Source organism: Perognathus longimembris, chromosome 17, assembly GCF_023159225.1.
Source record: "Perognathus longimembris pacificus isolate PPM17 chromosome 17, ASM2315922v1, whole genome shotgun sequence".
Lineage (NCBI taxonomy): Eukaryota > Metazoa > Chordata > Mammalia > Rodentia > Heteromyidae > Perognathus > Perognathus longimembris.
The window spans coordinates 34487152-34508910 of NC_063177.1; the positions used below are offsets into that span (position 1 = coordinate 34487152).

At 42.4% G+C, this 21759-nt stretch overlaps 1 protein-coding gene across 1 annotated transcript in view; it reads left to right on the forward strand.

Annotated features, from left to right (window-relative positions):
* Positions 1-11877: 11877 nt before the first annotated feature.
* Positions 11878-21759, forward strand: part of LOC125366565 (speckle type BTB/POZ protein) — a 78585-nt gene continuing 68703 nt past the window's right edge. The window contains exon 1 of the mRNA XM_048367359.1: positions 11878-12054. The gene's annotated coding sequence lies outside the window, so the exon portion shown is untranslated. The remainder of the gene's footprint in view (positions 12055-21759) is intronic.

The window sequence follows — 21759 nt, forward strand, 5'->3', positions numbered from 1 at the left end:
CACACACACACACACCTCCCATCTTCCCTCCCTCCCCTCTCTTTTTCTGTACTGGAGTTTAAATTTGGAGCTTTGCACTTTTTAGGCAGGCACTCTACTCCTTGAATCACTCTGCCAGCCCTTTTTGTGTTGGTTATTTTCAAGATATAGTCTCAATTTATGCCTGGGCCAGCTTGGACTGCAATCCCATTTGCACTCATGTGTCTAGCTGCAATAACAGACACATATGGCTATACCCAGTCATTGGCTGAGATGGAATCTTGTGAACTTTTTGCCTAGGCTGGCCTCAAACCTCAATCCTTCAAATCTGACTTCCAAATTAGAATTACAGACTTGAGCCACTTGCACCTGACCTATTTTTATCTCTTTCTGACAGAGTCTCACAATGTAACCCTAGCTTCAGATTCATGATCGGCCTGCCTGAGCTTCACATATGCTGAGATGTCAACTGTTAAATCAGGGCCTTGAATCCATAAGTGAGAAAATTCCTTCATACCTTTCTGGCCTATCATTTTTTTTGAAAAAAATTAAATTGTGATTATAAAGGTGATTACAGTTACAGTTACATGGGTCAGGTAAAGAGCTCATTTCTTTTTGGATAATGGCACCCCTTCTCTTGCTCTCTCCCAGTTCTTCCCTCCCATCCCCACCCACAAGTTGTATAGTTCATTATCAACATAGAGTCCAGTAAATACCATTTTTACCCTTTTTCCTCCAGTTCTGTGCCTCCCCTTACACTCTCAAAGACATATAAATGAGCAAACTGAACAAACAGGAAAGAAACTAGCCTCTCATTTTTAATCTGATCCCTATGGTTTTCTAGTCACAACCAAGGGTGTTACTGAAAAAATATCTCTGGGGTTACCACTTGACTCAAGCTTGCTTAGTCTACTTGGATTTTTTGGGGGGGAGGGGAGGGAGTGGGGTCGGTCATGGGGCTAGAACTCTGGGCCTGGGCGCTGTCCCTGAGCTCCTCAGCTCAAGGCTGAGCCACAGTGCCACTTCTGGTTTTCTGGTGGTTAATGGAGGTAAAAGTCTCCCGGACTTTCCTGCCTAGGCTGACTTTGAACCTGGATCCTCAGATCTCAACTTCCTGAGTAGCTAGGATTACAGATGTGAGCCACTGGTGCCCATCTCCACTTGGACTTTTAAGGGGAAATATCCATGCTCTTTCTCCTTCCCTTTCTCCATCCCTGCTGCCTCCTTCTTGCCCTCCACTGTGCTCCCTCCACTGTGCTCCTTTCCTGTGCTCCCCTCTTGTGGTCATTCACTATCTTTTCCTTTCTCCATGCTCCTTTTCTCCTCTTCCATCACTCACCCGCCATGTCTGTGGTTGTGACAAGGCATCCTTTCCTTGGCACAGGCCCTCAGCTGCTTGCCAGTCCTGCTGAGTACCTTTCCTCCTTTCTATGGCTTCTCCCAATTAGCCCTCTAGCCAGGCAGGCTGGAGGCCCTCTTCAATGTCACCTTTGCCATTTCCTTCCATCATCCATGACTAATTTCCATTTGAGGATATGTGGAGGAAAGGCATTTTGAATATACAGGGAGTTGGTTAGCCATCCACTCTGTTCTCTGCTCTAACAGCCCCAGCCGAGCTCAGAGAATCTTACACACTAGAACACCATCACATGCACCATTAAGTGCTGCAGGATCTGGTTTTAATAAATGTGGGATTGAAAGCTTTTGAGTCAGCCAGTCCTTAAAAACAAGTGCCAGCAATGGGGAAGATGGAGGTACTTGCCACCAAGAACAAAGCTGTGACTCAAAGGCATCACCAAGATGTTTCCTTGCTCATCCACGTTCCTGAGTTTAATGTCTTTGGCTTGGGCATTCACTTTGAGACTCTCCAATACAGATAAAAATAGAGCACATAAATACCATCAGAGGCACTTTCCGATAAGGTGGCCTTTTAAGGGAAGACTAGCTCCCAGCAGAAGATCTGAGTCAAAGAACCTTTGGGATGAGTGTTCTGGGTTCTCATGGGCTGCTGACCAGTCTGTGGCCAAACAATGGATGCAGGAAGAGGAAGCTAATAGAAGCTTCCACACCCCCAAACAGCAGGAACCAACTACTTGAGGGAATGTTTATCTCACTCATTCATTCATGTACTCATTTCACACCCACTTGTATCTATGATATGCTAAGAATGCTGCTTGGCTCTGGAATCATGAGAGAGAAAAAGGAAATGAAAATTCCCACCCTGATGCACAGAGTTTCTTGAGGAACACAGGGAGGGAATCAGGCAGGCAACCACAGGGAGAGGGAGGTTAAAAAACGGCAAGAGTTTGGCTCCCACTGATGGGGATATTTGACAGCTTTCTGGAGGAACAGCTGGATAACTTGAATCCTAAAGCATCAGCAGAGAGCAGGTTCTGATGGCTCACCAGCTAATCCTAGCTACTCAAGAGGCTGAGATCTCAGGATGATAGTTCAAAGCCAGCAAAAGCAGAAAAGTCTGTGAGACTCTTATCTCCAATTAACCACCAAGAAGCCAGAAGTGGAGCTATGACTTAAGAGGGCTAGCCTTGAACACAAAAGCTCAGGGATAGCACCCAGTTTCTGAGTTCTAGCCCCATTACAGGAAAAAAAAAATCAGCAGAGAATTAACAAGGGTGAGGTGGGGGTGAAGGCAAGGAAAAATAAGTGTAAAGAAGACTATTTTGGGGGAAAGGGAACCACATATACCTAAAAGAGAATGTGGTCTACTCAGGGAATTAAAAATAGATCTTAGATGACTGGAAACCAATAGCTAAGCACGTGGGGAGGGAGAAAAAGCAGCCTAGAGCCAAAGGCAGAGGCCTTTGGTAGGACTCTCTATTAAGTAGTCTGGGCTTTATTTTCCTGAAGGCAGTGGGGGTGATTGAAGGTTTGTATGTAAAATAGTGGCTTGATTAAATTGACATTTTATTTTTTATTTTGTACCAGTATTGGGGCTTGAACTCAGGGTTTCTTGCTCTCACTTAACTTTTCTGCTCCAAGCTCTACCACTTGAACCATGCCTCTACTTCTGGTTTTTTGGTGGTTAACTGGAGATTAGAGTCTTCTAGATTTTTTTCCACTTCAAACTGCGATCTTAAGAGCTCAGCCTCCTGAGTAGTTGGGATTACAGGCATGAGCTACCAGTGCCCAGCCAAAGTAGCATTAAAAAAATTCACTCTGGCTGCAGGAGGGAGAACAAACAGAAAAGGAAAAATCCCAGAGACTGGGAAGTTATGATCCAGGGAAGAATTCAGGGAAGTGACAGTAGAGATGGAAGGAAGTGGGCAGAAGTGAGAGGTGAGTAAAGGATGAATGATCAGAACTTGGTGATGATGATTGGATGTAGCTAGAGTGGTTAAAGAAGCTTCTCAGTCCCCAGGCTTGAGATACAGGATGAGACACCTGGAGAAGCAGGTTTTAGAACTGCTGATTAGGTGTGTATGGGGCACTGTGTGGGTAGCTGGGTGTGTAAATCTGGGGCTTGAGAGCAAAGGATGCCTCAAGGCAGACTGGGACTGTTCTTGAATTGTGGCTGGCAGTACAGCTAGAGAGAAAGCATCTTTAGACAAGTGAGGAGAAGTATGAAAAGGAGAGGAAGGAAATGGATCCCAGGAAAGTCAATATTCAAAAGATGACTAAGGACTGGGGCTCTGATGGTTCACATCTGTAATCCTAGCTACTTAGGAAGCTAAGATCTAATGGATAAAAGATTCAAGACTCCATCTCCAGCAAAAAGTAACCAGCAAAAAGCTGGGACTGGGCTGGGAATGTGGCTTAGTGGTAGAGTGCTTGCCTAGCATGCAATGAAGCCTTGGGTTCCATTCCTCAGCACCACATAAACAGAAAAGGCAGTGGTGCTGTGGCTCACATGGTAGAGTGCTAGCAATGAGCAAAAGAAGTTCAGGGACAGTGCCCAGGACCTGATTTCAAGCTCCAGGACTGGAACAGAAAAAAAAAACTGAGGCTGGAGGTATGGCTCACAGAATACCAGCTGAAAAACAAACTAAGGAAGCATGGGATCCTGAGTTTAAAAAAAAAAAAAAAAGATGATTAAGAAAAGAGCCCATAAAGGAGACTCAGAAGGAACAGCCAAAGAGCTGGGAGGAAAACAAGAGTAGTGGCCTTCTGTGGCTGGCCTCCAGCCTTGGTTTCTCCCCTCTCTCACCAAAAGCACCTTAACTTCTCTTTGGGAAATTCACTACTTCCTGTTCTCAGTCCTGTGGGTTGGCTCTCAGGGGAGAGACATTGCTTGTCTCTACCTAAGCCTTGTCATCCATCTCTCACAGCCTTCCACTTGTCTCCACACCCTAGATAAAGTACAGGGAGCTTCTAAAAAATGCCAGCCCCCTTCTAGCCTAAGGATCATTGTTTGTAGGTACTTTTTTTTTCTCTCCATATGCTTTCTGTACCCTTTCTGCCTACTACTTATGCTTGTACCCTTTGCCCAAGTCATTTCTATTCATTTAGTAGGTATGTATCAAGAGCCTTCTGTCCATGGGTCAGCATGGCTCTGGATACCAGGACTTAGTGGAGAGCAAAATAGAGAGGTCCCTGTCCTCATGGAGCTGCCAATCTAGTAGGGGAGACTAATTATGAATAAGTGAATATGCAAAACAATTGTGAGTTGCTTTCAGTGTTTCAAAGAAGTGAATAGAGTAAAATGACAGAAATTAACAAAAGGTCTTTATTTTGGACCAAGGAACTCAGAGAAGATTCTGTGAGATGACAGTGGAGCTGTGACCTGAAAGATGATACAGAACCAGCCACGTCATCAGCGAGAGGAGAAGTGCTCCAGGGAGAAGGACTGTGCAGGCACAGAACTTGATGGGTTCCAGGAGTGGATGGATGACCAGTGTGGCTGGGGAGAGGATGGAAAACAAAACAACCTGATATAAATGAACACAAGGCTAGGCTCCTGTGGTTGGTTCAAAGGCTAACTTTGGTCTTATTCTTGGAACAATGTCATTGAAAATGGCCATTTTTGTTTTTGTGTTGATATTGGGGCTTGATCTTAGTTTGAAAAATGTTAAGCTGTCCCTTGGCTTTTTTTTTTTTTTCTTTCTCAAGGCTAGTACTCTACCACTTGTGCCACAGCTCTACTTCTGGCTTTTTGGTGGTAATTGGACTTTCCGGCTCAGGCTGGCCAGCTTGGAATGACAATCCTCGGAGTTTGGCCTCCTACTGAGAACCTAGGATTACAGGCATCAGCCACCGTTCCAGTCATTCCAAGGTTTTCTGTGGAGTTACAATAACTTCAGTTTTTGTTTGGTTAGCTCCACTGGTAAGTGAAAAAATGAGTTGAGGGACATGAGGGTTTTGTCTTTGTGATCCAGACAAAAGAGGGTGGTAGCTTGAACCTGAATGGGACAGGATGGAGAGCAGAGGATGGATCAAGAGAAACTTTGAAAGAAGGGATTTACAGGTATTCCTGATACACACTACATGAATGCAGTAGCAGGGGAATAGAGAGGCATGACACCTAATTTCTGACTTGAAGAATGGAGAACTAGGTTGTTTTGGCTTGGTCCACTCCATCACCATGGGTATCCCTCTTTCCTTGGAGCCCTTGGGCAAATCTATAGCAGCTTAGAGCTTCAGAAGCAAGCATCATTTGAAAGCCATTGGGGCAGAGAATCTCTAAGGTCCCTTCCAGTTATAAAATTCTTTTATTCTGAACGGAGAAGTCTGTGAATAGGGCCAATCTTTTGATTTCTTTTGACTCATCCTGTAGTATCCTGGCAGAGCTCTGTAGCCAGGGAGCATTCAGTAAGTGCTAGTTGACTTTTCACTTTGGCATAGATCTGCTGTAATTGAATTTTAGATTAAATTCCTTTTTTAAGATAGGATTGTAAGGCAGAGTAAACTTTCAATTGAAATCCATTCACCTTGATCAAGTAGAGCCATGGCAAAGATAATCTAAAAGTCATAAAATCCAAAGTAATTCCTCTTTGAGTTGAGGCAGAAAGAATGTTCATTTTTATTAAATTAAATTAATTATCTGTATTTAGGTAAATTTTTTTGGGGGGGGTAAATGCCAACAGGCGGTGAATCAATCCCATTCACAGTAGGACCCCAAAAACCTAAAACAGCCAAAATTACACCAAGAGTAATTCATAGTAACGAATGCAGTTTTTTGTAATATGTTATTTAAAACAAACATTAACCTTTTTCCATTTTAGTAGGACTGTTCTGTTTTTCTTTTCTTCAATTTTGTGCTGGTACTGATGCTGGGGCTTGAATTCAGGGCTTGGCTTAGTTTGTTCAAGACAGGATCTCTACTGCTTTAGCCATAGCTCCACTTCAGGTTCTTTGCTGGTTAATTGAAGTTGCTTGGATTGGCTTCAAACCACTATCCTCAGCCTCTGGAATAGCTAAGATTATAGGCATGAGCCACTAGTGCCTGGCAGTACTGGTGTTTGAACTCAGAGCACATGCTAGGCAAGCACTCCATCACTTGGGCCAAACTTAGAGCCCTTTCTGCTTTTAGTTATTTTTTTCTAATAACTAAAGGCTGGCCTGGATTTCCAGCCTTTTATTTATACTTCCCACTATTTGAGATGACAGGTATGTATTGCCATGCCCAGCTTTTATTGGTTGAGATAGGTTTCTCAAAGACTTTTCTGCCTGGGTTCTCTTGAACCTTGACCTCTTGATCTCCAACAGGCATAAGCCACTGCACCTAGCCTCTCCCCCCTTCCTTCCTTCCTTCCTTCCTTCCTTCCTTCCTTCCTTCCTTCCTATTTTCTCTCTCTCTTTTTTTTTTTTTTTTGAGATATGGTCTCACTATGCAGCCCAGGCTGGCATCAAATTAAAGTAGTCCTAACTTTTTCCCAGAAAGATAAGATTACAGTCATATGTCACTATGCCCAGCAAACATTAAGCGTTTTAAGTTAATATTATTTTTAAGTAATGACATCAGGTAAATTTTAGATTCATTTTAAAGACAAATAAGACCAGAGATGGAGATAACAATCAAATAGTAAACTTTAATTCTACCATTTCCTTTGTTCTCTCACTGCTTCATCTTTTCCCGGAGCCCCGCCCCTAAGATACTCTAATTCTCAGTGATTTTCCTAGGTTAAAAACTCAAAACTTCAATATCTAAAAGCATATTGAAATCAAATACTCAGGTAAGAACATCATTCTGAACCTCTTGTTTTATTAAAGAGGAAGTAAAATGACAGACTGCCTTTTATATGCCAAGCACTTCTGAACAAATATGTCAATCAGTGAGTGCTATTTTATTTCCCTATGATGAAAGGCCCATTTCACTGATAAGATAGGGAAATTGGTGGTCCTGTGCCTGATCTACTGAGAAATCTGTGTTATTTCCTTGACTCCATGTCTCCTGGAGAATTCTAAAGAAGACTCAAGATGGGCATCAGTAGTTTATGCCTGAAATCCTAGCTACTCTAGGCTGAGCTCTGAGAATCATGGTTGGAAGCCAGCCTGAGCAGGAAAGTTGGTATGACTCTTATTTCCAATTAACTACCAAAAAGCTGGAAATGGAGCTGTGGCTCAAGTGGTAGAGGGCAAGCCCTGAGCAAAAAAAACTCAAAGGACAGTGCCCAGGCCCTGACAAGCCCCAGTACTGGTTAAATAAATAAATGGCTCAGAGAGAAGTAAGCATGGTTCATATGAGAGTGGAGACTGAAGACCCCAGAATCCACATTCAATGCCACACCCACAAGTGGTTATGATAAGTGCTATGTTCAAGCATTACTGCAGTTAATCCTCACATCAATATGATAAAATAGGGATTATCTTCTCCATCATTCTGTGACTGGATAGACAGGTGAGAAGGGAGGAAAATTGTATTATCTTTTTTTTTCTGTTTGTTTTTGCTTCTTTTCTTTGGGCTTGAACTCAGGATCTGAGATCTGTCCCTGAGTTTATTACTCCACTGGAGCTAGAGTTCCATTTCTTGCCTTTTGATGATTAGAGATCAGTTTCTTGGACATTCCTGCCTCAGGTTGGCGTTGAACTGGGATTCTCAGATCTTAGACTCCTGAATAATTAGGATTACAGGCATGAGTTACCAATGCCAGCTATCCTAGTTTATATTATAGTAAGTGTTCATGCTGGGTTTGAACTCAAGTCTCCAGGCAGGCCATTGCTTCTCCACAAAACAATTAGTAAAAAATTGGCCATTCTCAATTTTCTAACTCATCATGGTCCCAGCATGCCTTCATTAGGTTCTCGTTGTTTCTTTCTTTCTTTCTTTCTTTCTTTCTTTCTTTCTTTCTTTCTTTCTTTCTTTCTTTCTTTCTTTCTTTCTTTTTTTTTTGCCAGTCCTGGGCCTTGGACTCAGGGCCTGAGCACTGTCCCTGGCTTCTTTTTGCTCAAGGCTAGCACTCTGCCACTTGAGCCACAGCGCCGCTTCTGGCCGTTTTCTGTATATGCGGTGCTGGGGAATCGAACCCAGGGCCTCATGTATATGAGGCAGGCACTCTTGCCACTAGGCCATATCCCCAGCCCCTCGTTGTTTCTTTGTATGTGGTCTTACACCTATGCCCCCGGACATGGCATCTATCTATCTGTCTGTCTGTCTCCCTCTCTCTTTCTTTCCCTCCCTCCATCCTTTTTCTCTTTCTTTCTGGTGCAGGTACTAGGTCTTGAACACTTGTGCTCTTACTTAGCTTTTTTGTTCAAGCCTGGTACACTACCACTTGAGCCACACCTCCACTACTAGTTATTTTGCTGGTTAATTGGAGATGGAAGTCTCAAGGACTTTTCTGCTTGGACTGACTTCAAACCTCCATCCGCAGATCTCAGCCTCCTGAGTAGCTAGTATTACTCATATGAGCCAATAGTGCCCAGCTTGCCTCTGTTCTTCTTATAGGTTGGATGTGTGTAGAGTACAGAAGATTCTCAAGAGGAGTCTTCCTTCTTGTATATACATCTCCAGTGTCCACAAAGGGCTCTACCAGAGCAATCATTGTGCCAGGGCCAATTCTGTTGGCTACTGACTGCTCAACATAAGAACGTCACAGAGAACAAAGACTTATCTTTTTAAAGTACTTGTAATCAAACTAGGTATTTGTACTTTTCAGGCCTCCACATGCCTCCTGGTTTCAAGGGAAAACCATATCTTTTCTTACTGGACTGTAAAATGGAGCCAAAGATCCTGGTTGGCAGAACAAATACCAAGCTATCTCAGGGTCTTTGGGTACAGATCCCTTGTCCAGACCTGGCACTGAATGGTCAATGAGCACTTTGTCACTTGTGTTTTGGATTAAGAAAATGAGTTCTTCATGCTTCCCACCATCACCAGGAGCAGTGAATTGAATCTGTGCCACTGTAAGCTTGATTGTTGTTGCATAGATAAAAGCCTCATTAAGTCCCTCATGAGGACAGAAGAATTTTATTTTGAGGAAAGAGGAGTGAGGAGGGCTTCTGGCTTGTAGTGGTTATAACAACAAAACATTAAATGGGGGAAATAATGAAATAACTGTGCTTCCCCCCTCCCAAACCTCGTCAAGAGGCAGGGTAAGTTTTTAATTAGTGCTGCATTTTCAATAAATCCGTATCTGTACGTGATGCCGATTCTTTCCTGGATAAGGGAAAGATAATAATGAGAATCTTATTTTTTAGTCCTCCACTAAAGGGATGTCTGGTATATTTAATCATGCTGTAGAAATCCTGGCAGCTTTCTCTGAGCCCAGCCTCTGCTCTAATTACATTTCTAGATTTTTAGTAAATTGAAAGGGAAAATGTAGGAACAAAATAATTAAAACCAAAGAGGAAGTGCATATTAAAAAGGATAAGCTGTTTAAAATTCTTCCACATAGTGCTTCCAAGGACATCTACAATCGTTTAATCAGCTGCTTGGCAAATCAAAGCCCTTTGTACAGAGGTTGGTGGGATCACTCATTCCGCACAGGGTTACAGGTGGGCCTAGGACCTCTCATGTCCTTCCAGGTCACTGGGGATTCAAGTCTAGTCTGTACAAGCTGCTGGCACAGATTCCTTGCCCCAAGGAGTTCCCTGCCAGATTGGGAGCAAAGTCTGCTTAAACTATAATGATTAGCCTCAACTGTAGGGAAACAAAAGCAGGTATCCCTATATCTCCAGCTCTTTCTGTCTCCCTGTGATCCCACTTCTACTTTTCTTTCTCCCAGGGTTATCTTTTTCTTTATTCTCTCTTTTAAATCTTTTTTTTTTTTGTCTTCCAGGGAAATCTGACATCAAGAGAACTGGTAGTTCAACAGCCACAGTGAGAGCAGGAGCCAGTTCCTAGTAACAGGTTACTGGGTCATGATAGGGCATTCTGAATTTTCACAAGGAGCAAAAAACCTTTTTGGCTAAAGGAACGAATGTGTGTTGAGAATGATGCTAGATGAATTCTAATGAGAAAGTTTCAAGTATCTACCTAATATGTGACAAAAACACTTTTTGCTTTAAAGTGGAGTACACACAATAACCACACCATGGGAGCATTTAGGATCTTCATTCACAATAAAAGTCACATTGTCTGGAATACAGGTTGTGTACACTCTAGGAGTTTTGGAATGTTTTGACCAGGATTCCTAGGGAAATTTCAACTGTGGGATTATAGGGCTACTTTTGTAGTTGGAAGTGGGAGACAGCCTGGCAGTTAGGTTTTTTTCTCCAAACCCCTGTGGCTTTGTTCGTGGGCTGCCAGCCTTCCCTGCTAAACAGGCTCGCCAGTCACCTGGCACCAGGACACATGTGGCAAGAGGCAGCAAGCCCCGTCTCCTGGAGACAATCCCACAGGCCTAGAGGCAGCAAGGCTTCTGGAAGCTGTTCCCAAGGCAGGGCTCATGCTTAGTCATTCCATGACATTAGCTTGTCCAATGCTGTGCCCATTTGTATGTCTTGATGTGATATTATCTTAGTTTGGAAAAGAGACACTGCCATTTGAGGCTATCTGGCTTGATTCAGTAGGAATTAATTATTTTCTTAAAGTTCAAGTTAAAGGAAAGAAAGATTTGTAGTAATAACAAACACCCAACACTGACATTATTGTTTCAAGGCAGATACATCTTTTTTTTTTTTCCCCCTCAGGACCAAGATGCTCAGAGACTTTCCTTTTCTCAGCTTAGGAACCACTTTTGGCCCATGGGAGCTAAGGTGTGAGCCAAACTGGGGTATCCAAAACAGCAAACTGTCTTTGTTTTGCTTTTTCTGTTTTTTTGGCCAGTCCTGGGCCTTGGACTCAGGGCCTGAGCACTGTCACTGCTTCCTTTTGCTCAAGGCTAGCACTCTGCCACTTGAGCCACAGCGCCACTTCTGGCTGTTTTCTGTATATGTGGTGCTGGGGAATCGAACCCAGCTAGGCCATATCCCCAGCCCAGCAAACTGTCTTTGAATCTGCTTCCTTTCAGTTAAAGAGCTCTAGATACCCTGCCTTCCTTAGGAAGAATGGTCCTATTTGGTTTTGTTAACAAAATGCTAAATTCTGAGGGGTTCTTTTAAAAGTTTCTAACATCACCATAAAGTCCAAAAATACCCAGTTGGTTGGAAAAAAAAAAAAAGAGCAAATGCACGTAAAAGCCGTTGGTAATCATTAAACAGCATGGAAAGTTTCTGTTGTGAAATACCTGTATTCTGCGGCAGCCTACTCGGACCCTAGGCGGCTCTGGCATCTGTTCAGTCCTCGCACCTCCGCGTGGCTTCCTTAGCTGCGCACGCGACCCCTTCCCAGTTCCCGCCTCTTTCTACGCAAGCCCCACCCTCCACTCAAATCCTGGGGCTCTGGAAAGGCCCCGGGAAGAACGCATGCGCACTAGGGAAAGTAGGCGGAGTCTTAAAGAAAGAGGCGGGGCAGTAGAGCCCGGGAAGGGGAAGGGAAAGAAACAGGGGAGGAGGCCGCGCGGGGTGGGGCCCGGCGGGTATACGCTCGCTGCGTCTACGTGCTGACGCCAGGACGCCCGGCCGGTGTGTGTCGGTGTGTATGTGTGTGAGTGTGTGTGAGTGTGTATATGTGTGTGAGTGTGCGCGCTCCGAGTGTGTGTATTCGTGTATCGGCGGTCCCGTAGGTCCCGGATGTTGCGGACAGTATGAAGCTAGCTCAAGGGGACGGGGACCAGCAGCTGTCGCCGCCGCTCTCAGGTGAGTGGGGGAGGGGAAGAGAGGCGAGGGAGGGGGGTTCCCGTCGGGGTGGGACGCCTCCCTGGTGAGGTGACTGACCCCGAATGTTTCCCCCACCCCCAACACACACATACATTCTCTGCCCCATTTCCTTGGGTTTAGTAGCCTGCGAAAGCCAGAGTGTAGTCAAGCGTCCCTTCTTCCTATCCCAAGCATTCAAGAAACACAAACGCGCCGCCAGCTTTAGCTCTTCCCGGCACCCCCCCCCCCCCATCATTTCCCAGCCCCATCCCCCTTGCCAAATAGTGAGCTGTCGCCTGCGGCGAGATGGGTGACTGCGCAGGCGCGAAAGGGAGAGGGAGAGCACCGGGTGCCTGGTCGCTGCCTCCGGGCGCATGCGCATCGCGGTGTTGCGGGGACCTGCGGGATAAAGGGCTCCTTGACCACGCGCCCGCCTCCTTCCCCGGCAGTGGACTAGACTTGTTGTCCAATAGTAAGCCTGTTGCTCCTATCCGAGAGGGAGAATTTAAATTATGTGAGGGACTTAAGGACAAAGCACTGTTTGCATCTGGTGTTGCCCTAGAGACTCCCAGGCTACCAACGCCTCCCCGTGCCAACGTGTCCCACGCTGACCCTTCTTTTGAAACTGTCACTGCAACTTCCAGTTCTAGGATAACTTTCCTTTCCTCCACTCCCATCATCATGTACTTTTTGTACAAACTTCCTCTAAATTTAAGAGTAGGTGCCTCAACTCATTTATTCTGGTAGGGGATTTTCTAAGGGTAATGAAAATGAAACTAAGGTGAGAATGGCTTTCAGTAAAACTCTAAATTACCTCCACAGAACTAGATCATGGAAAATAATGAACATACATAGTTTAAGGATTAGGATCATAAACTGTAAATCAAGACATCAGGATTCTTATGTACTAGGTCGACTTTGTGTGGCCCGTTTGCCACTTTTTTCATTTTTTTGGTCAAAGATTTTTTTTTTTAGCACTTTTGTTTGAGCTGTACATTACTAGTGTGTGACCATATCTATGAATAAAGAAAAGGCAACTTCAACTGATAGGCAGTAAACTCCCTGTGGAGCTTTAAATTTTAAGTTATATGAGTGTTGTTTCTTTCACATTAACACATAACAAAAATAACTGTAAAGTTTAGTAATATTTCAGTGAACCAGGCTGAGGTTTTGGTTGGCAGATTGTACCTTGGTCTTTTAATTTGCAGCTGTGTTGTCACTTTGAGGAACTGCTGCATCTTATCTGTTCCACCAGAACAGATAAATAGATAAGCACTGGCAAAAGGCTTGCTGAATATATTTTTATTTGGGGGTATGCAGGAGAAGGGTGGAACATCTTTTGTGTTTCTCAGTTATACCAGCCAACTGTCTCTGAACTGGACGACTGGGAATTTGGGGATGGGAAATTCCCAGTTGAAGAAATAAACTTTCTTTTCTTTTTTTTTTTTTTTTTTTTGCCAGTCCTGGGCCTTGGACTCAGTGCCTGAGCACTGTCCCTGGCTTCTTCCCGCTCAAGGCTAGCACTCTGCCACTTGAGCCACAGCGCCGCTTCCGGCCGTTTTCTGTATATGTGGTGCTGGGGAATCGAACCTAGGGCCTCGTGTATCCGAGGCAGGCACTTTTGCCACTAGGCTATATCCCCAGCCCAACTTTCTTTTCTTTTTTAGCAGTACTGAAGCTTTCGATTAGTAGGCAAATGTCCTACTGCTTGAGTCGTAACCACAGGTCTCTTTATCCATTTTGTTTTCGTGAATTTTCAGATAAGAGCTCAGGCTTTTTTGTTTTTTGTTTTTCCTGCCTAGGAGGACCTAGGCCAGGATCTTTCTGCCTTTGCCTTCTAAGTGGCTGGGATTGTAGATGTGAGCCACTATGCCTGTCTTGTTTGTTGAGATGGAAGTCTTGCCTCACACCTCCTGGTCTCCCTCTCAGGTAGCTAGGATTACAGGCACATACCACCATGCCCAGCCAGTAAGCCTTATTATCTGTTCACTTTGGTGTTCTTTGTATTCTTTCTTTAGTATTCTCACAGGCTTAGTTTTTGACCACCATTCTGACTTCTTTACTCTATGGCTTTATGTACTTGTGTCTTAAAGTGTGTCTATACACACACACACAAATACACACTATCTATACATATATATGTGTAGTATAGTATATACAGCATGTATGTAGTGTATATGTATAACATGAGCATATATACACACGCATTATGTGTTTATACATGTATATACATACATATTTCACTTATGGAAGTCTGGCTTTTATGTGGTTAGCTGTCTTTTGTGTCATTTTCTACTGTGTGTTGCAGTTGGAACCAAGAGATGACACAGGAAGCACAGGGATTTGGTGTGCATATAGTATCCTGTATGCCAAGTAAGAGCTGGACACTCATAATTTTCCTTGTATGATACTGAGGAGTTTAAGTTATTGTGACAGTACCACACTTAGGATCAGAGCAGATGGTGTTTACTTGGTACTTTGGTGATTTCTCCTTTTAGAGTAGTCTTTATAGTGGCTACTTTGGTAGCTGATAACATTTCATTTTTCCTGTATCCAGACTTGGATCAGGTTCTGGTAAATTCTACAAGTGAAACTACTGAAGTAAAAAAGTCTATCTCAGTAGGCTTCTGTCATCTAGGGTATTTTGTTCTTATCTGTAAATATTGCATCTCTGAATTCACTGAACTCTCATTTAAAAGTTTAGTGGTTAAAAAGTATAAAATGCTTTTTACAAATATTAAGGTATGTATTGTTAAATAGTTTATATTAGTATAGAGCCTTGTTTTGTTTTAAAATCACACTTCAAAATAAAGTGAGTAACACAAATATAATGAAACAAACTTCAAAAGGTACTCCGTGAGAGAGTGGAAAGTCTATCCTTCTCAATCTATCAAGTAACCTCCCCAAAGACAGCTCCTTGTTTGTTCTTCCAGAAAGTCTGTGTATTAATACACATACATGCCTTATATGTTCTTTTTTGTTGTATTGTTTCATAGAAATAGTAAGATACTCTCATTCTGCACTTTTCTTTTTCACTTAGTTTGCCTTGGTGATCACTCCACATAGTATGTGTCATATCTCTTCTCTTTCAGAAGATGGTATGTATTGCATTGTATAGATGTACCATCATTCAGTCAACCCTTATTATTAAGCATTTGTTTCCAGTGTTACAATTAATCTTTTAAATGTAGTTTTCTGTATCCTTTGATGTCTGGATTAAGTTCCTAATCAACATGCTAGTTCATTGAGGTGGGTGTGTTTATAGAAGTAGATACTGTTATATTACTTTTCATAGAGGTTTATGAACTTGCATTTGTTCCAGCAGTGAGTCTACCTATTTCTTTGCAAATACTCCTGTTATATTAAAAAATCTTTTTGCAGCCTTTTTTCAGATTTTTTCCCCCCAAAAAACTAGTATTAGGTTTTGAATTTAGGTCCTCCCACTTATTGAGCCTGCTTGCTCATGCTGGCACTGTACTACTTCAGTCATTCCTCCAGCCTGGCGGCTTTTTTTTTTTTTGGGGGGGGGGGGGCCAGTCCTGGGCCTTGGACTCAGGGCCTGAGCACCGTCCCTGGCTTCTTCCCGCTCAAGGCTAGTACTTTGCCACCTGAGCCACAGCGCCCTTCTGGCCGTTTTCCATATATGTGGTGTGGGGAATCGAACCGAGAGCTTCATGTGTAGGAGGCAAGCACTCTTGCCCCTAGGCCATATTCCCAGCCCCAGCCTGGCTTTTTTGTTAGCTAACAGGAGATGGATTCTTGTGAACTTTTCATTCTGACTGGCTTTGAACTATGTTTCTCTGGATCTCAGCCTCCAGAATAGGATTACAGGTATGAGCCATTGGCTTCTGGTTATTTAAGATTTTAAAGCTCATTATGTAGCTTGTTAAGCTTCATTACACTGAGTCATTACACTGAGGAGTTGTGAACAAATACTGTCACTATTTTTCAGATCAAGGACAGAGGAGTATACTGTTTGAAGAGTACTGTCATGAGAATAAAGTTATATGCCTATATAAAACAGCAAATCCAAAGGCAGTGCTAGGAAGGTATTTAAGAGTGGTACTCCAGCTACTTCCTTTTCTCTCTTAGATGCTAGTTTCTCTATGTGAAGCTGCAAGCTAATAAGTGATATGTTGTGATTATCTATCTATCATCTATCTATCTGAATCAAACCCAGTTCCTCATGAATACTAGGCAGGTGCTCTCAGCCAGCAGCAGATGACCATCTGATAGCTATGACTTGAGATTGTTCATACTAGTGAACTGCCATTGTGTTGAGTCAAAAAGCTAGCCCAGTTAGTAAGGAGCTTTACTGAGTGCCCTCTATCTTGACCAGAATGCTTGTATTAGCACTTTTTAAGTCTGCTGTTTGCAGAATATTTCACTATGAGCTATTAAGAAATAGAAAAGGGGGGCTGGGGATATAGCCTAGTGGCAAGAGTGCCTGCCTCGGATACACGAGGCCCTAGGTTCGATTCCCCAGCACCACATATACAGAAAACGGCCAGAAGCGGTGCTGTGGCTCAAGTGGCAGAGTGCTAGCCTTGAGCGGGAAGAAGCCAGGGACAGTGCTCAGGCCCTGAGTCCAAGCCCCAGGACTGGCCAAAAAAAAAAAGAAATAGAAAAGGATGAAATATGTCTGTGCCTAAAGGAGCTTACAAGTTTATTAGAAAGTCAAATTTACGGGGCTGAGAATAGGCGAAGTGGTAGAGTGCTTGCCTTATATGCATGATGCTCTGGAATTGATTCCTCAACAATATATATATATATATCCAATATATATATCTAGAATATATCTATATCTATATCTATATCTATCTATATCTAGAAGTGGTGCTGTGAATCAATGGGTAGAATGCTAGCCTTGAGCAAAAAAAAGCCAGGGACAATGCTCATGCCCTGAGTTCAAGCCCTAGGACTAGGGGGAAAAAAAGAAAATCAAACCCACTGAATATATGAACTAGTAAGGGAGCAGTTAGAAACTAGAATGTGAACATAATATGCTAGTGTCCCTTACTGAGTAGGGCTGCAAAGAAGTGATCAAGGATTGGAGAGGAGTTTATTTGGAAGACCTTCCTAGAGGGAAGTGCATTTTGAATTTTTTTTTTTTTGCGGGGGGCGATTATTAGGTAGGCATTGTATTACATGAGCTACTCCACAAACTTTTTTTTTATGTATGCTGGGGCTTGAACTCAAGTCCTCATTTCCACTTGGATTTTTTGCTCAAGACTGGCACTATACACTTAAGTGTAGCTCCACTTCCTGCTTTTTTTTTGCTGGGTAATTGGAAATAAGAGTTTCTCAGACTTTTCTGTTGGATTGGCTTTGAATTACTATCTTCAGATCTTAACCTCTGTAGTGTGAGACACTGGTGCCTGGATACTCTTTTTTTTTTTTTTTTTTTTTTTTGGCCAATTCTGGAACTTGGACTCAGGGCCTGAGCACTGTCCCTGGCTTCTTTTTGCTCAAGGCTAGCACTCTGCCAACTTGAGCCACAGCACCAGTTCTGGCCTTTTCTATACATGTGGTGCTGAGGAATCAAACCTAGGGCTTCATGTATATGAGGCAAGCACTCTTGCCACTAGGCCATATTCCAGCCCCCTGGGTACTCTTAAGTATAAAAAAACAAAAAAACAAAAAACATACAGAAAAAGTGAAAGAATGATACAATTTGCACCTTTATACCTAAATGTTATATTTAGTGGTTGCTCCACATTTCTTCTATATTTACTTTATCTACATAAATCCATTTATGTTTAGATGTATAACCTATAAACATTTTCATTGTAGACATCATGACACCTCTTTTGGAAATGCATACATTGCTTTACTCAGTTCCTAGAATACTTGTCATGATGAAGGCAATTAATAGTGATTCTCTAATATCTGGTGTCTAGTTCATGTTCATGTTTTCCCAGTTACCTTGAAGACTTTTTTTTAGATATTTGTGTTTTTATCTTCACACATCCCTTTAGTCTCATTTTAAATCTAGATCCGTTTAGAAGCCACTCAACATAAAAACATTTTGCACAAGTCCTGGCCCCATTATTATTGTAGCCGATATCACTTTTGGAATTTTCTCACAGTTTAATTTGTTCTTATATATCCCTGTGTTACCTATAAGCTGTTATTGGAACCTTTTAAAGATTTGATTAAATTCTGGTTAAACATTTTTGGTCAGAACATTTGATAGGTATCCCTCTGCTTCTCATTCTATCACAATAGGAGAAACATTGTGTCAATTATCTTACTAATTAGGTGAGTGCTATTATTTGTTTTAATACTAAATCCCAGCTTTCCTGTTGTAATGGCATTATCTCCTTTGTAATGAGATGACACCTTGGTTCCATACTATTACATGTCTCCAGCAGCCCGTTGTCTAGTGATGCTGGTTGATACTGCAATCAGTTAATTTTCTGCTTGTTACATCTTTTGTATTGACTAATTTCCAATCTTCTATAAAGATCTCCTTACTAAGAAGATGAGATGGAATCTTTATACTAGAGCTTGAACTAAGGAGCCTCCCATTTGCTTAGCTGATACTCTACCACTTGAATGATACCTCCAGCCCAGACTTTTTTTCTGGTTAATTGGAGATGGAGTCTCAGAGAACTTTTCTGTTGGGATTGGCTTCAAACTTTCATCCTCCAAGGCTCAGCCTCTTGAGTAGCTAGGATTATAGTTGTGAGCCACTGGCACCTGGCTTGTGATAGAATCTTTTTTTTTTTTTTCCTTTTTTTCCGCCTTAACATTTTTTTTTTTTCTAGCAGTCCTGGGGCTTGAACTCAGGACCTAGGCAGTGTCCCTCAGCTTCTTTTGCTCAGGACTAGCACTCTGCTACTTGAGCCACAATGTCACTTCTGGCTTTTTCTGTGTACGTGGTACTGAAGAATCAAACCCAGGATTTCATGCATGCCAGGCAAACACTGAGCCACATTACCAGCCCTCAACATTTTTATGAGTAAGGAGATAGTCATATATTGATTTACTGAGTATTCTTTCCACACAGATACACATCCCTACCTCAAATAGTCATCTTTAATGGTAGCAAATAGTTTCTTTTTCTCTTGTTTAGTATCATCTTGAACTTACGAGCTTTAAAAAAAAATTATTGTCTAGGTGAAGTACAGAGGGGTTACAGTTATATATGTTAGGTAGTGAGTACATTTCTTGTCCAACTTGTTACCCCCTCCCTCATTTTTCTCCCACCTTCCCTCCTGCCCATGGACTTTAATTTATTGTGTTTACCCAACAATTACAGACATGGATTCATAAGATGTTCCATGTTTGGTCTGTGGGAGCCCTTTCAGCTCAGTGTTGAGCGTTTCCTTGCTTTCTGGCACAAAAATTTCCTGGCTTACTTGGTTTTTCCTGTCCCAGATGTGCACCCCTCACATTACCTTCATATATATTTTCTTACAATGAGTTAGATCGTTTATCTCCCTTCTGCAGCTTCTAGAACCAAATTCCAAAAGTAAGGTTTATTTATTTTAACCTAGCATACCTAGTGTTTGACTCACTTCTGCTTTACTGGAGTTGCTAGATTCCAAATCTTAGAACTCACAGCTTTGTATTGAACGTTCTTTCTCTCTTTCTCTTTTCTTTCCCTTCTCTCTCCTCTCTTTGTCTTCTCTCTCTTCTCTCCTCCCTCCTCCCTCCTCTCTCCCCTCTCCATATATATCTCTCTGTCTCTGTCTCTGTTTCTCTCCAGTACTAGAGCCTGAATTCAAGGCCTCATGCTCTCATTGGACTTTTTTGTTTCAGGGTTAGTGCTCTAGCCTTGAGACATATCTCTTCTAGCTTTTTGCTAGTTAATTGGAGATGAGAGTCTCATAGACTTTCTTGCATGGGCTAGCTTTGAACCGTAACCCTCAGATCTCAACTTCCGGAGTAGTTATACAAGTAATAGTAGCCTGTAATGGCTTGAGCTACCTGTGTCTGGAAATAATGAATATTCTAATATTCTTTTTTTTTTTGGCCAGTCCTGGGCCTGAGCACCATCCCTGGCTTCTTCCCGCTCAAGGCTAACACTCTGCCACCTGAGCCACAGCGCCACTTCTGGCCGTTTTCCATATATGTGGTGCTGGGGAATCGAACCGAGAGCTTCATGTGTAGGAGGCAAGCACTCTTGCCACTAAGCCATATTCCCAGCCCCAATATTCTAATATTCTTTAGCAGACAGGCTTGCTCTCCTCAACTTTAGCATGAGGGTAGCTACAGAAATGACTGGAGAATATTTTTTTTTCTCAAGTGCAATCTTGATTTTTTTTCTCTTTGGTTTTCACCATTTTGTGTGTGAGTGTAGTACTGGGGATTGAACTCGTCTCATGTTTGCCTGCAAACATGAGATCCCAATCCTTTCTTTTGTTTTTGTTCTTTTTGGGTTTTTTTTCCTGAGATGAAAAGCATACAGATTGAAAAATTGTTTATGTTTATAAGTTTTGTTAGAGATAGGGTGTTTTAATGTTATATAAGAACACATTTGTGGGGCTGGGAATGTGGCTTAGTGATAGAGTGCTTGCCTACCATGCGTGAAGCCTTGGGTTTGATTCCTCAGCACCATATAAACAGAAAAAGCTAGAAGTGATGCTGTGGCTCAGGAGGTACAGTGTTAGCCTTGAGCAAAAAGAAGCCAGGGATAGTGCTTAGGCCCTGAGTCCAAGCCCCAGGACTGGCAAAAACAACAACAATAACAACAAACAAAAACAAACAAGAACACATTTGTAGGTATATGCACAGAATGTCTTTCCTTTTCTTCATTTATACACATTTCTCTATATTGTTTGAATGTTATGTAAGATTATGCTGTTGTAGCATTTTTTTTTATTATCACTAGGTTTTCATCATAAAAAAGCAGTAAGACAAATTGTTCTTAATTAGGGACAGTTTTCACCTAGACCATGAACTCTGTTACTCTGTTATTTAGCTCTGTTATTTAGTTTGGAACAGTGCTGAAGCCTATGAATTTCTGTTGTATACTCAGGAGAAATGTTAGATACAGTGTTTTTGGAAAATGTGCCACACTGATGCAGATGAATACAAATGAAAGATAGGATGAAACTATATTTTTAAGTTGGGGTTTGAACTGAGAGCCTCACACTTGTTAGGTAGGCATTATACCACTTTAGTCTCAACCTCAGTCCCTTTTTCTTTAATTATTTTTCAAATAGGGTCTTGTAACTTTATCCAGGCTGCCTTGGACAGCAATCCTCCTACACAGCTGGGATTTCATGTGTATACCATCACATCCAGCTTTTATTGGTTGAGATGGGTGTTGCTTACTTTTTGCCCATGCTGGTCGTGAACCTACATTTTCCTCTTGTTTAGCTAGGATTATAGATATGAGCCTGGCTGGAACCATGTGCATATATGCATGCATGCATGTGCGTGCACGCACACACACACATGCACCCCATCATGTGTTTATCTGTTTTTATACGCGCTTGGGTTGTTATTGTTTGGCTATTGTAATATTATGAACATGATTATACATATCTCTTCAAGATACTGCTTTCATTCACAGTAGTGATTTATGCCTGTAATCCTCAAGAGGGTGAGACCTGTAGGAATGTGATTTGAAGGAAGTCTTCAAGGAAAGTCCTCAATATACCATCTCCAATTAATCAGCACAAAAACAAGACAGGAGGCATGACTCAAATGGTAGAGTGCCAACTGTGAGCCAAAAGCTGAGCAAAAAAGACC